The sequence below is a fragment of the Rutilus rutilus genome (assembly GCF_951802725.1).
Source record: "Rutilus rutilus genome assembly, chromosome: 22".
In the NCBI taxonomy this organism is placed as follows: domain Eukaryota; kingdom Metazoa; phylum Chordata; class Actinopteri; order Cypriniformes; family Leuciscidae; genus Rutilus; species Rutilus rutilus.
In genome coordinates, this window is record NC_140227.1 from 12980850 (window position 1) to 12996280 (window position 15431).

The window sequence follows — 15431 nt, forward strand, 5'->3', positions numbered from 1 at the left end:
TACGACATTGCAATCGAAGTCGCAAAGTCTGCCCATGCCAAGTTAAGGGTAGTGGCCATTCACATTCTCAACTAGCTGATCTCTCTAGCTCGCTCTCAAGATTTGTTGTGTATACACAGGACCTGGTGCTCAGACAAGCTCTACCCAATGCAAAGCATCTCTTTTCTTGGAATAGAGTTGGATTCAGTCGCTATGACAGCGTGTCTCCCTGAAGACATTCAGGGAAAAAACAACGGTTCCACTGAAAAAAAGGATCCTGAGGTATATGGCATCCTCAGTTATGTTGCTCAAGTTGATGAATATGAGACACAGCACACATCGCGTGGCCATCAGGCCAAATTTGTCATGGCTTATTCAGCACTTGGACAGACTGTGCATTTCTATGGGCAGGGGTTCCCCTAGAACAAGTGTCCAGGCATGTTGTTGTCAAAACAGACGTGTCCAAGACTGGCTGGGTTGCCGCGTGCAACGGTCAAACAGCATTGGGATTTTGGACAGGACCTTGACTGTAGTGGGACATCAACTGCCTTGAGTTTCTGGCAATATTGCTAGCCGTGCAGAGGTTTTGACCATTGATACAGGGCAAGCACGCGTTGGTCCGGACAGACAACACAGTGGCATTAGCGTATATAAGCCGCCAAGGTGGTTTACGCTTATGACACATCCTAAATCGCCCGCCATCTCCTCTGGAGTCAGCAGCGAATTGTGTCACTGCGGGCCACTCAAATCCCAGGTTAACTCAATCGCGCAGCAGATGCACTCTTTAAAGCAAACTCAAAGAAAGGTCTCTGAACCACATTTGTGCAATCACAGGAAAAGTCAATCTGGTAAATTTGCAGCAATTTACAGTAAATAAACAAAAATGTTATATATTCACAGTAGTTAATGCACCATGAGCTAACAATGAAGAATACTTCTACAGCATTTATTAATCTTAGTCAATTTTAACATTTGAAGAGTTTGTTTCCAAAACGTGATAAATACATTTTGATTAATTTGAGTAAAAATGTGTTTTCTTTACCAAGAAAGTTAAAGATGAAAACCACTATTTTCTGTTTCAAACTTTCACATAGAATCTTTGGGATATAATAACATGCAAAATTCTAATCCAGATTTAGATTTTCCAAGATTTATTATAAAAACGGATAATTTTTTCCCGCAAAATGCAATAAATCCATGACACTTTTTTTCTTTCTCAAAATGCAATTAATCCATTGAATCAATATAAAAGTTATTTTTCATATTTAAACTGTTGAAAATACACAACAAAGTAAGTTGATCCACATATGACAGCCTCTGAACTTGGTCAATACTAATCTTATATACAGGCACTGGACTAAAAATACATACATTAAATCAGCCATCGCTCCCAAAATGAATTTGGGTAGTGAATTTCACATATTATAGTATCAATTTTATATCACTTGTTGGCCTAAAAGATTTTTTTAAAGATTTTATTCAACCCATAGCCCTGTTGAGCAAGGTCACCACGAGCTATTGATAGGTAAAGGAATAGCTATCAATAGCTCACAGTGACCTTGCTCAACAGGGCTATGGGTTGAATAATGCCAGAGTTATGTTTCAATTTTTAAACAATGAATAAAATCATATTCATTTTTAACACACTGAATTAGTTGACTTGTGCATACTATAAATCCATTGCATTAATACAATATCTGTGTAAAAGAACTGTAAAGAAGATTGAAAACTGATTTGCACATGACCGTCCTATTCTTCTGCATATCGCTGTTGTCAACCTTGGGACGTCGCCGCTGAAGTTTTTTGACGGCAATCAGCTGTAAAATGGCTTGGTCCTGCTCGATTTTCGTTGACTGAGTAAAACAATTGAAAGTTTTTCAAAAGATCCCCTGGGGTCAATGTGTCAGCGTGACAGAAGTTTGATGCTGTCTTGTGAGAACAAGCAACAGCCGGCATTTTTCCTCCTCCCGACTGCCTCATCTTCTTAATCTCCTCACGTCAATGATTAGATTTCAATGGCTTACGTTTCTTCCCCACCGCAGAAACCAACACAGGTTCATCAATTTTTGACAAATTTTTTGGTTTGTTTGTTGATCACAAAGTACAAAGTAGATAAGGAAAACTAGGATGCCGGGTGTATTCAAAGCGCCGCCTTTACTGTTTACAATGCGTGGAATGGTGCGCTGTGATTGGTTGAGCGGATGTATCGCATTCTGCAGAGAAGGGAGACTGGCATTTGTCGCGGTTTGGAAAGAAAAGGAGAAAACATGACAGAATAACATGGCGGATATCGCATTTTACATAAAATAAATTACTTTTCAATACCGACCAGATACAATACTGATTTGGCGTTTATCGCGCTATGGAACCAAACTCTTAATTTACTAATACTACATTTAAAATCAAAACTTTGTGTTAACATTAGTTAATGCACTATGAACTAACAAAAACAATGAATTCAATGAGATTTTTATCAAACATTAACAAAGATTAATACATGCTGTAAAAAAAATACTGCTCATTTTTTCATGTTTTAAAATGCATTAACTAATTTTCTACAAAGCGTTACCATAAAATCTAACGTAAAAAAATATTTTACCCAATGTGTGTTTACAATGCATCAGTATCATGTTATCAGCATGCTAATGCTAAACTTCACCTGAGTAGCATAATTTGTTCCAAATTCAAGTTCCATTAGAATGCTGGATTAAAAGGCAGCTCACTACGTTTTGGAGCAAAAAACTCACTCTCGAATTAAACTTCACTGAATCATGAAATGTAGTTTGTGTGCTGCATACTTAGGCGCAAGTATTGTTCTTTGTTGTGGGCAATCAGGCCTGGATAATTATCTCCCACTCAATCATGGCAATTGATTCACGGGACACTGGCTCCACTCCTAGAATTTCACTAATGGTGCAGGCTACTCCGACACGCGGTCATAAATCCTGTGTGCAGGCTTCCCGGGTCACATAACGCAGGGTTTGGGAGTGACAGGGAGAGGCGCAAGGAGGTGGGTAACATGCACGCTCTGCCAGCTCACTGCAGAGTCTCCTGGCATGATGACACCCTAGAGGGAATGAGGTGGAATGGATGTAAAATTTGTCCCTGTAATTCTGCAAAATGTCCAAAAGGTCTCCCTCCCAAAGGCTGTGAGCTTTTTCTGTACTCTTACTTTGGACTCAACCTGATTTTAATGGTACTTTTCAAACTGCATTTCTATTACTATAGCAGCCCCTTTCCAATGGAAAATTTTATGTTAGAAGTAGGGAAATAGCACCAAAGGAATAGCAAAATATTTATAATATATATAATATTATATATAGTGACAATAAGGACTGCCAGTGTGAACGACGCTCGGGAAAGGACAGTTGACGGAATTGTCACTTACAATTCGTGCTTTTAAGCATTGCCAATTTAAATATTCAAGCACAAGACGACGTGAAAGAGAACTCAATTCAGTATTTGAGCACAGTGCGAAAACTCTTCTTTGCGCACACATCCGAAGCACTCACCCAGAAAGCTGCCTCTCAGACAGCATGCAAGTACTCGTCAAGCACAAATGACAAATTCACTTTTTTTTTTTTTTGAAATGCCCATCTTTGCGAGTATCCCAATAAACAAAAATAAAGTCAGTTATCAAGTAAACGTAAAGAATCAAGAAAGACAACGCATGTGAATCAGTATATTGGATCCGTGCATTCGCTCTTAACAGCCTAATATTTCAGCTTCTGTCTGTTTGTAATGTTAATCAAACAACAAAAGACAAAGAAAAATCATTTACTGTTTTGTAACTTTAATAAAGATTAATATACATTTAATTTATACAGTGAAGACTATGCAGTGTTATTTTACATGTGATTACTTTATTTACTGTCTGTACCTGAAAAGTGAAATGTCACTGGTATCTAAAATAAATTTTTGTCATAACCTTCAAAAAGAACAAAAACAATAACTATTTAATTTGATTTATTTATGTGGTGGGGCCAGTGAAAACGTTGGCAGGGCAAATGACAGATTTATTGAAACACAAAGAGAACAGGGGCCTATATCATGAAGCCGGTTTGGGTGGCCCAGGATTCTCCTGTATTTCACACCCATCCTGTTTTATTTCTCCCGGGAAACTCCCGTAATTTGTATGGCCCAAACCTTGTTATATGAATAATCACATCAATATATTATTCCAAGGTTGTCCAGTTGCCAGATATTGTATAAAACACATCCTATCAACAATCAGCACATCATACGAATTTCAACCCATTTGTGATCTCAACCTGGCAACCTGCACTACAACCCAGTTGCGCTGTTGATGCCTGCGCAGGTAGTAGTTAAATCAAGCTAAAAAGGGAAGGTAAATCAAGCATCACTGGTAGAAATGGGAGGAGAAGACTCAGTGGCAAATATTTAACGCATCATCCGTTTTTTTCTGTCATCCGTTGGCTAGCGTTACATTATATGATCACGCTCTTATTCATGCAGATGCTTTTAAACCATTCAAGCGTGGCTAGACAAAGAGAACGCTGACTTACACACATGCGCCAGAATCAAGTTGTTTCAGCTTGAACAAACAATAACACACGCAATTATGCCAAAATGTCAATTTTGTCAAATATCCTCATAAGAGCGGTCTTAAATTAGTTAAATAACGTCTCAAATGAACATAAAGAGTTGTGAGAAAATGAGATGCATGTGAGATCTATGTCTCTGTCAGCAGTGGCTGGTCTTAAAGTCACAGTAGCCACTAATGCTGTCTGTCATTAATGTTAATCAAAGAACAAAGGGAACATAGAAAATCACTCACTGCTCTTGACTTAAGAACTTTTGTAGCTTTAATAAGAATTAAACTATATACAAGTTATGCAGTGCAAACTGATAACTTTATTCAATTTCTGTATATTTGGGCACAGGTAAATATGACACTTACTATAGGCTAATGGGTTTATGTGAGGATTGTTTTTAAGTTCACTTAAATTAAAAGCTGTTATTTTTTTAAGCCTAATAAATATTAATTTGTTATTTCATTGAGACATCAGTATCTGTATTAGTATCAGTGATACTGGCCTTCATTCATAAAAATATGCCATTATAAGTCTTATTCATGTTTATTTTTATTGAATATTATGTGTTTATTTATGTTGATATCTGTGCAATTTATGTGTATTTGCCTCTGCCATCCAGCACCCCCCATAAAAGTAACAAAGCACAAAGCTTATTGCGATTACTGGATGGGAGGCATGCTAATGGGAGGAATGTCTAGAGAAGTTTTGTTTCAACTGAAAACAGAATAGACTAACAGATCTCAGTAAAATTAAGATAAAGGCAATTATTTTCACTTTAAAAAACGATCAGGGCAGATTATATTCTGTCAATCAAAAGGGAGTAGGAAAAACGTGTCAGACTGCAACTCATACTGTGTGTGAAGAAAATCTCTCTTGTATTGAATGTAGGGCTGTCAAAGTTAACGTGACAAAGCATTAACAGTTAAAAAAATAGTGACGTTGACTATTTGACCCTGTGAATCACCCATAGTTCAAGCCACCGTTGCCAAGTCCACGTTTTTTGTAGCGCGCCTCCCATCCAACAATAGCAAAGAGCTTTGTGCTTGGTTACTTCTGATAAGAAACAAAGTCTAAGCTTTAAACTTCTGTCCATTTTATCACAAATTTGACACGTGACGTGACAGATCACTGTAGCTTCTAAGTTCAAGCGGCAGCGCGAGTCATATATATGTATACATGCACACGTATACATGCATTCATACTAGAATAATATCAGCAGGTCAGGAAACATGAACTCAATTTGAGGCCATGTCTAATAAATTTGATAATCCAGTGGCAGGAAGACGGCCAGAGAGCAGGAGACGGGATGGGAATGGAGCTGTTCTGACATCTCCAGTTGGTTTTTAGCCGTCTAAACCCTCTTTTCTTTCAGAGTGCTCTGGTGTTTGGGTCAGATGGGATTAAGAGATTAGATGAGTAGTAGCTAATTGCTAGTGCTGTGTAATTAACACAGGGGTCAAAAAACCTGACCTCTTCTGCATGTCACAACAACTTTTGAACTAATCAATCGATGCCCGGGGAGTAACTAACTAAAACTTAACTTTCGTGTGACATCAAAACAGTTTTTTCTAGCTACTATTTACAACAAAGTGGTGTAGTATGACAAAACACTAAATTCACATGATGTTTGTCAAGCAAACTAATCAAAGACAGTCTCTGAAGACTAAAAATTTACTGTTTAGTGTTAGGTATTCATTTTCTTTATAATTTCATAATGTATTTTGTGAAGTCAGACTATGTTTGTACTTGTGTGCTGAGCAGAGAGAGGTATGCAATGTTCACTTAGCAGAGAGTTTCAATGATGATGATACTTCAAATGTGTACAGTTGGTATGCTCTTTGCAAGAAAATGAATGTTTCAACTGATGCAAATGTACCATTTGTATACCACTAATGCATTAATGTATACACTGAGAAATAGTTTCTTAATGTGGAAAGTGGATTGTACCATGTCAAAGCATTAGGTGTTTTCGCTACCTTAAAAGGAAGCTGTAATGTATATAAAACTTACTGTTTAATCAATCAATCAATCAATCAATATAAGCTCAAACTTACTGTACCACCGCAGAGAAACAAAGGCATGAGGGCGTGAGAGGAAGGAAACATAGAGATGATGGGGTAAGGAAGGAGAAACCCAGAGAAACCATTTACAGCAAGCATGATGGGGTGAGAAGACAGAGGAATCTGTAATGAAGACCTCTCATGTAGCCTTATATTCTTACTGTATATGCCTGTTTCTCTCTGTCTGACACATGATACATAATAAATTGAGATCTCTTGGCAAAAGTAACTGGTGTAGCTTCCTGGTTTCCCCCATTATGGTTGAATCACGGAAGCTACACCAGTTACTTCTCTGTTCCCCATTTCTCTATCTTCTCACCCCATCATACTAGCTGTAAATGGTTTCTCTGGGTTTCTCCTTCCTTACCCCATCTCTAGGTTTCCTTCCTCTCACGCCCTCATGCCTTTATGTTTCTCTGCGGTAGCGAAAACACCTAATGCTTTGACATGGTACAATCCACTTTCCACATTAAGAAACTATTTCTCAGTGTATACATTAATGCATTAGTGGTATACAAATGGTACATTTGCATCAGTTGAAACATTCATTTTCTTGCAAAGAGCATACCAACTGTACACATTTGAAGTATCATCATCATTGAAACTCTCTGCTAAGTGAACATTGCATACCTCTCTCTGCTCAGCACACAAGTACAAACATAGTCTGACTTCACAAAATACATTATGAAATTATAAAGAAAATGAATAAAGAAAAATAAAACTAAAAAATAACACTAAACAGTACATTTTTAGTCTTCAGTCTCCAAAACTGTCCTCTCTCTCATACAACTGCAGTGATTTGAGTCCCTGCATAGTATTTCAATCTAGTTAAAACCTACAGTTGTTTGTCATTTTATGATAGTAAAAATCACTACTTAGATTACCGTTCAAAAATTAGTGGTTGAAGGTTTTTTTTCTGTTTTTGAAAGAAGTCTCTTATGTTCACCAAGGAGGCATTATTTGATCAAAAAAGTACATTTACATTTATGCATTTGGCAGACGCTTTTATCCAAAGCAACTTACATTGCATTTCAAGGTACATTTATATTCTTATCAGTTCTTGCTTTCCCTGGAAATCAAACCCATGGCATGACCTTGGCGTTGCAAGCGCCAACACTCTACTGTTTGAGCTAAAAGTACTATTGCAGTAATATAACAGTAATATCGCTCTATTGTTTGAGTAAAACGGTAATATTGCAAAATACTAAATTATATTTTAATATACTGTAAATATATACAGCAAAGCTGATTTTTTTAGCAGCCATTACCCCAATCTCTAATATGCTGATTTAGTGCTCAAGTAACATTTATTTTTATTATCAATGTTGGAAACAGTTGTGCTGCTTAATGTTTGTGAAAACCATAACACGCTTTTTTTTTTTTTTAATCAGGATTCTTTGAGGAATAGAAAGCAGCATTTATTTGAAATAGAAATTTTTATCTAAATGTCTTCACTATCACTTTTTATCAAATTAATGAACTACTGTTGAATAAAAGTATGAATTAAAAAAATGGTAAGACAATAAGGTTCCATTTGTTAACATTAAATACATACGTACAACAAACATTATGAACTAACAATGAAAAATACTTTGAAATCATTTATTAATCTTAGTTTATTTTAATATTTACTGCTACATTATTAAAATCAAAACGTTTTATCTATTAATAATATTTAATGGACCTGAGCTAACATGAACTATGAATTTTTGCATTTCAATTAACATTAAGAAACATTAAGTTAACATTAATTAAACATTAAGAAAGATAAATTATACAAATGTATTGCTCATTGTTCGTTCATGTTAGTTATTGCATTAACTGACATAAGGTCAAAAACAAACTTTTGAACAGTCGTGTGGGAAAAACAGATAGTGAGTAGACACAGAAAAAAAAAAAAAGAAAGTGTACTACCCAAGTTGTCCAATGCATAATAACACTAAATACTTCAAATGAAGTCATAAGCAAATAGTTACATGTGCTAGAATTGTTGTGTCAAGTTGTTAGACAGATTGCAAGCACTTTTTAATGAGGTTGAGAGCAATTTATCAGCAGGACACTAAATTTTGCTGTAATATTCTCATCTGTAAGTGATAGAATATCAAAGTAATGTGAGTATTTCCATTATGCAAAACAGCAAAACTTAACAGCAAGTGAGCGATTAAATGTCGTAGCCTTCTTCAAGAAATCAAAACTCCTTGAAGCCATTAAGCAGCTTGGCAAATCCAATAATTATTTGACTCGACATGGTAGCTTGCAAACACAACATTGTTTCATGGAGGACTGAAAAAAAGCCCTGTGCCCTCTTACTCTCAAGAATTATGTAAAATCAGCCAATCACGGTCTAGAACAGAGTGTATTCAGAAATATGCATCAGACAGTCAGTTAATGGACTTTTGGGTGCCAAACCAAACTATCCCTGTCTCACTATCAAACAACCAGGGCCAGTGGAATCTGTTGAAGCAATTTATCATAATAGAACGTTCCCAATAACTTGGGAAAAGCCCCATGAAGCAACCTCAGATAAGTGTCTTGCTCAATGGCACAACATGGCTCGCTCCTTGCAGGTATCAAACCAACAGCCCTTTCAATTGACCCTTCGCAGGGAGTTTGATTGACAGGCGATCTGACCAATCAAAATCCACCATCCGCCATTTTTGTCCGACAAAGCAGTCAGGAGAGTTAGTAGATTAACATTGGAGGATTTGAACTTGAAAAACGGAGTGTATTGACGTCTTTCTACAGTTAAAACAACATTCCTTCTTATGTTCTTTCATGTTTATTTGATGCTATAAATAAACTAGAAGGAAGAGATGATTGGTTCACGAGCAGCTTTAAGAGGCTCTACAGCGATCTGTCAGACACATTAACGAGCCACAAAACTGTATTTATTGTTTAAATTTCTTTCAAAAATTACCAAATTTAAAAGGTGAGACTTTGTTTCATATCAAAAGTAACCTGGTCTGTCCTGTCTGTCAGCGCGTTGTCAGTTGTCAGAGAACATGGTGTGGCGTGAGAGCGGCGTCGCTTATCAGACATAGCAACAGTAACTAAAGGGGGCGGGTCTTTGCGAACGGTCAATAACCTCCTGCGCCTTAACCACTATAACATCCCACATTCACAAAAGTAAGGTCAAGAATAAAGACTGAATGAAAAATAAAACATTCCTACATGTTACAAAAAAAAATTAAAATCTTTGTCCATTTCTGATAAAGTAAACTGAACAATTATGCCCTTCAGCCTTCTGAACATGAAATGTCTGAAAATGACACTTCAGTTCTAGCAGTTTTGGCTAAGGCGTTTGTTTGGGTCGCTCTCTTTTCGTTCTGTCGTTTGACATGCCGCCTGCTGGCTTTAATGAAGACAGATAAAAGGAGGAGTGGGGTATCATCTGCGTCTAGGGATGAGGCGTGAAACTGGGTTTAATTGCCTCCATGATCAAGAGCCTTGAGGAGAGATTCATTGCCCCTCGTCCAGCTACTGCGAGTACACAGCACCCATTTCGAGACTCGTCTCCTTGTGAAGTTCAGTCGACATGCTTGGACCCTGTCCTGGACGCTAACCGACCCAGGAGAGTGGATTTCTGTCACAAACTCAAATAAAGAGCCATGACGTGTAAGACTAAAATGTAACTGGTTTGACCTACATTTTTGTTTTTATTACAGATATGAACACTTCTCATTTCTTACACTGTTCTCATGCTGAATGGTGGCATCTTTTAAATCTATAATACCATTATTCCTCGTAATTGTTAAAGGTTCTCAAATGTTAAGTTTGCCCATTAATTATGCCATTTAAAGTGTGCATCACATTAGTACACAACAGAGGTAGACAATAATCGATTTGTCGACTATTTGTTACCGATATAGCTTAGGCCTAAATTTTAGGTTGGTTCTTAAATATTGGGTTTATGAATAAATGGTGCTGAAACAATGTTTCAAATTCATACACATTAGCAAAGAGATGATAATCGACTTGACCATTTTTTTTTTTTTTTTTTTATTACAACTTTTCTGCATATCTGGTTATCGTTTCATAAATACTTGGTGCCACCAAAAACAGTGCTTCAAATTACTGCACAATAGCAGATATTTTGCCTTTTGCACTGATATGTGGTAGCCTGGGTTTCCCCATACTGCCTTGCTCGCAGCGCGATTTTATTCACGCTGCTAGGCAGTCTGGACACCATGGACCAGATTTTCCCCTGAAAAAGGGAACCAATCACAGAACGGGGAGGGAGCAGCAAGACGATGACGACACCGAAGCAGTTTGTTTATATCTATGAATCCAACATGGCATCAGACTCGACGTTACCTTCTACCCTCATGTTTATCTTGCACAAACGGTAATATTCGCTAAACGCCATCGTGCACAAATAAATCTTTGACCCATCGTCTTTTTCCTCGTTGAATTTCTGTCACGCTACATACGTCATCTGGTATAATTGAAGAGATTGGTTATAAGCTACGTACAGGCGCATTTGATAGACATTCATAGCGCCCAATAAACGGCTCTGGGCATTCGTAAACCACGCCTCAAATACGAGAAAATGAACACGTGGTTCCCAGACCAAGTCTCAAATGAGACTTGGTCTGATGTTAGCCAGGCTAGATATGTGGTGCCAATTTCACCAATTAAGTGTTTCAAATATATACATATTAGTACAAATAGACCAAAAATATATATAGGTTAACTGATAAATGGTGCTATCTGGTAAGGCTGAATGCACCATTTACAACTGTTGCTGGATTCCAATGGGAGATGCTTATACAAGACACTGTTCAACAACAGTTAGATTGGACTACTCACTACCAGAACTTCAAGATTGGAACACTCCTCGATTAGTCGACCATCATGGCACACCCCAAGTAAGGATTTCTCAGTGAAAAGCTTTTTTTAGCCACACAAAAGTCTCAGAATCTGAGTCAGTCTGACACATAGCACATTGGTTATAACTAAAACCTTTAAACCTCTCAGAGCTGTTTAATTACAGCAGGTATTTGATCAAAGGCCCTCAAAGTCAACGGGGTAATTTAGCCTGCATCAATCTGAGAATATATGAACAAAATCTGCTGTAACCCCACAGTGCAATTCCCTTGCTCTCTCTCTCTTTTTCTCTAAGTTGAGAGGACAGATAATGAACTAGAGGCTAAGGGTTATCACAATAATTTGGTGCTAATTTGTTCATTTCAAGAGAACTTAATTGCCTTTAAAATGCTCTAGCCTGCTCAAAGGGATCTGACATCTGTGGTCCTTTAGCCCTCATTGACCACCAGGGCACCAATGGCTAGAATGAAAACTAATTCATCAGCTTGATTTTTCTCACTGCAATACCGCTTGCCCTTCACCTCTACATTTGAAAAATTACATTTGAGTTTTCTAGCGATAGATTTTTTCCTTCAACCAAAATAAGTTATCAAATAAAGAAAAGCACAGAGCATGAAACAATTGTGTTCAAAACCAGCTCAATATCAATAGTGGAAATTAGAGATGCACCCGCCATAAATCAGAAACTCCTGGTTTTTATTTTAGCTATATTCTGGACTTGCACACAAATGCCACAAATACTTTACCAGGCACAGCAAGCTCACTGTTCGCAATGCTCGAATGCTGTTCGCTATTTGTTTCGATCGTGATTAAAATGCAGTGATTTTCTCTAATTTCAAATGGCTACAGAATACTGATTTTTTTCTTTTTGGTTTAAGGCCAGTTTGCCTGTTATAGAGCAAATAAAACACAAATACATTTGCTTAACACCGGTATCGGAATAGTCCGTGAAAAATCATGATCGGTGCATCACTACCGGAAATAACACCACGTGTTGAGGACTGGTGGCCATGCAATGTAATCTGGCAATGTTAGTTTCTCTGGAGTCTCCCGGAATGAAATTAATGGAAAAATTCTTTCATCCTCCTGCACGTAACCCAGGATGACCAAAGCTCATCTGTATGTTGAAAGAGTGAAGCGAGCTAATTAGTGATTTTACCTCACGGGAGAAAAATGAGAGAGAATTCAGTAGTCCATCAGAACTGCCAAGGTCTTCACACTGACTCATTCAAAGGCTGAAGCATATTTGGAGTACTGAAGGGTTGTTATTGATATAGTATCAGCAATACAGATTCACACAATTATTCAGTTATTTAAGTCAAAAATTCAATTCAAAGGGAAATAAAAGAATTTAGTCAACATGAAATAGCTTTTGCAACACATTTTACTTTTCGTAAAATGATGTTTCTTAGTGACCTGGGTATTAAGCTGTGTAATAAAAACAACTGTAGAGCGGGACTTCTGTTTGTTTTGCCAGTGCCCAAGTTTTGGTGTCTTAAAACATTGAATATAACATGAGCATAAGGTTAAATGACATGCATATTTTTGTACACCTGTTCTATGGTGAATATCTTGTTCTGAATTAAAAAATAACTCACGTTTTGGGGGCATAAAATCAAAGTCAGCGTGATACAACTGTCCTGATATCATAATGAAATCAAAGAGAAAAGAAAAATGTCTTTTCATTAATCTTGTATACTTTTATATGTCACTGACCTATTAAAAAAGCCTAAATGCCTATTTCCTGGAGGCTTACCAACAGTGCACATTTTGGATGTCTCCCTTATCTGACCCATCTATTTCTGGTCTTGGAGTCTCTGCTAACAGGCTGATGAATCAGGTGTGATTGATTAGGAAGAGATCGAAAATGTGTAGCGTCTCCAGGAACAGTGTTGGGAAACACTGGTCTACTGGGCATTAGCCAAATATCAGCTAATAAGAAATATCATCTTAGGGAAAGAAGTTTGTTTTTCATTTGGAATAAATCATGTGAACTGTGAACAATAATACATGAGTTAAGAAAGTTAGCAGGATCAAATTGTGAATTCAAGTTGAATTTAAAAAAACGCCTCAATTGGTTACACAAGTGTCCTAGAATTCTTCCATATTAAATTTTTTGCACTGTTTCCATAACTGAGAAAGAAGAGAGAAAAATCTAACTCAGGAAACCCATGCTGTTGTTTTGTTTTCTGTGGAGGGTGAACTACTGTCAAACCCGAGCGGTGCTGACAGAACGTATTCACGGATCAGAACCACAATAGAGCATGCTGTGTCACTATCACTGCAGAATATGGCAAGCCGTTTTAACATTTAATCCTTAAAACCTACTAGTATTGATTTTCATGCTAGTACTTATTTTTTAGATACTAGTATCTATTCCATTAAGTTCTAGTGCTTATTCTTTAGGTACTAGTACCTTTTTAAAGATACTAGTACTTATTCATTAGATACTAGTACTTATTCCAATAGTGACTATTTAATTATACCAAACTTGTTAAGAAAAAATAGAACTAGTGCTTATTTTTTAGTTACTAGTAACATTTTAGATATATATCCTTACCTATTATAATGTATCCTTACCTTAATAGATACTAGTACTATTTAAATAATTAGTATGCAAATAATATGTTGAATATTAATGAACCAACAACATATCAAAGAGAGATGACACAGGAAACGGACTGAATTGCAGAAGGCTGTTTGTATAATAACAATATAATAATAGCCTACCTTTTTAATGGTATTAGAGTAAAAATATATAATGAATAGGCACATGTAATATAGTGCATAATATATACTCTTATTTTGACATGACTCATTCTCAGACGCAGATTAATATTCAGAATTTTTTATTAAGAAATTATGAATGCTCACCAAAAATCCCAATATCTGGGGATTGTGGTTGTTTGGCTGGTGGGTATGAACCGGTTTTTGGATCTACTTAACTGTTGTTTGAATTGTATTATTGGCAGTTAAGTCTTTATTATAGCCTACTGTACATTCAAAACAATAAATGTCATATTAAAAATATATCTTTCCTTGTGTTCATGCTAACCAATTAGCTAGATAAACCAACAAAGCCAGTTACTTACGAAAAATCAATCTTCTATAGCCTTAGTTTAGCCTGCATTACCATATGAACTCTGATTGGATGGTTGAGAGTATACTCATATTTAGGTAATGATCTGTTAAATGAAGATATCTCTTAATATTTTCTTACTAGTTCCTTATGAGGTTGAAGATATCTGCAAATTAATAGATACTAGTAGCTATTCTATTTTAATATCATCTAATAATTTATGACTAGTAATTATTCCAATATTGACTAGTATTTTTTTTTTATATTACTAAATATTCATTAGATGCTAGTACTTATTTTTTGTATACAATTACTTTTCATTCGATACTAGTACCTATTTAATAGATACTAGTAGTTATTAATTAGGTACTAGTACTTATTTATTAGACACTAGTATCTTTTTTAATTGTAACTAGTAACTTATCTTATCTTACTAGTCACAACTGTTTTTTTTACTCGTCTTACGTTATGACTAGGCAGAACGACCACTGTAGTTCAATTAAAAATCTTACTAGAAAAATAAAAAAATCTTACTAGTAACATTTGGAATAAATACTAGTATCTAATAAATAGGTACTAGTATCTATTGAATAAATACTAGTAGCTAATTAATAAGTACTAGTAGCTAATTAATAAGTATTTGTATCTATTTAATAGGAACTAGTATCTATTTAAAAGGTACTAGTATCTAATGACTAAGTACTAGTATCTATTGAACAAGTACTAGTATCTAGTAATAGGTACTAGTACCTAATGAATAACTACTAGTATCTAATAAATACGTACTAGTCACAATTGGAATACATACTAGTCAGAACTGAATAGTTGATATCTAAATGACAGATTCCCATAGAAGTCAATGGCAAAAATTTTAAATGTGTTATTACTAGTAACAAAATAATAGTTACTAGTCACTATCGAAATAAGTAC

At 36.1% G+C, this 15431-nt stretch overlaps 1 protein-coding gene across 1 annotated transcript in view; it reads right to left on the bottom strand.

Annotated features, from left to right (window-relative positions):
• Positions 1-15431, bottom strand: part of wdr18 (WD repeat domain 18) — a 106335-nt gene that overhangs the window by 27050 nt on the left and 63854 nt on the right. The window lies entirely within an intron of this gene.